This window comes from Vombatus ursinus, unplaced genomic scaffold (assembly GCF_900497805.2).
Source record: "Vombatus ursinus unplaced genomic scaffold, bare-nosed wombat genome assembly UNPS02014799.1, whole genome shotgun sequence".
Classification (NCBI taxonomy): Eukaryota; Metazoa; Chordata; class Mammalia; order Diprotodontia; family Vombatidae; genus Vombatus; species Vombatus ursinus.
In genome coordinates this window covers 43,478,485-43,479,368 of record NW_020954577.1, presented here as the reverse complement: position 1 = coordinate 43,479,368, position 884 = coordinate 43,478,485, and the positions used below count along the sequence as shown (strand labels likewise).

At 37.1% G+C, this 884-nt stretch overlaps 1 protein-coding gene across 1 annotated transcript in view; it reads right to left on the bottom strand.

Annotated features, from left to right (window-relative positions):
- TGFBR2 (transforming growth factor beta receptor 2) overlaps positions 1-884 on the bottom strand; it is an 88,553-nt gene that overhangs the window by 14,139 nt on the left and 73,530 nt on the right. The gene's annotated exons all lie outside the window — the stretch shown is intronic.

Sequence of the window (884 nt, the reverse complement as noted above, 5' to 3'; positions counted from 1 at the left end):
AGCTTCCTCCATTTGAATGTAGAAGATGTAAATGAGTTTATAAACTTAGGTCTATCAAAGAAATCCCAGATCATTCTACTATGCTTTCTGAATTCCAAGGACTTCTATTTCTTTTTTTATCAAGAATTTATTGGAATTCTCACTGGCTCATATTTACCACTGCCAGATCTCAAAAGGAAACTGTTTATAGATTGTAAGCATCTTGAAGGCAAAGTAAGGTGGTTATCTTTGTATAAATCAGAAAATATGAGAGCTGGAGAAGTGAAATGACTTGGTCTAAGTCACTCAGCTTGCTCATGGATGATGGGCCAGAACCAAGACAGCTTCTCAGCTAATGCCCATTCCATTTGCATTTGTTACCACATGCTGCCCCTAATGACTGAGAGGCCTTGGGCAAATCACTTAACCCCTATGAGCTTCATATTCCTCATCTATAAAATGAGTAGGTTAGAGTACTCATTTGTGGCTTTTAAATTCCCTTCAAATTCAATCAATGATCTCTTGATCTTTCCATGCCTACAATAATACACTTAATATAGCAGGGCTTTGAAAAAAAAATCTCATGAATGGATGAATGAATGAATGAATGAATATATTTGGCTTCAATTTTGTAGATAACTGCTCTGAAAGTCATAGGATCACAGATTTAGAGCAGGAGGAGATCTCGGAGACTGCTTAGTCTCACCCCCTCATTTTGCAGATGAGGAAACTGAGGCCCAGACAGGAAAAAGGTATTGTTCAAGGCCTTACAGCTAGTAAAGGAGAGACAAGACTTGATTTTGGAATCCCAAACCAAGGCTTCTTCAACTCTTAAACCAAACTTAAAAAAAAAAAGGGAACTCATCCTTTGGAAATATAAATTTCTCATGCAACATCAGTCATTT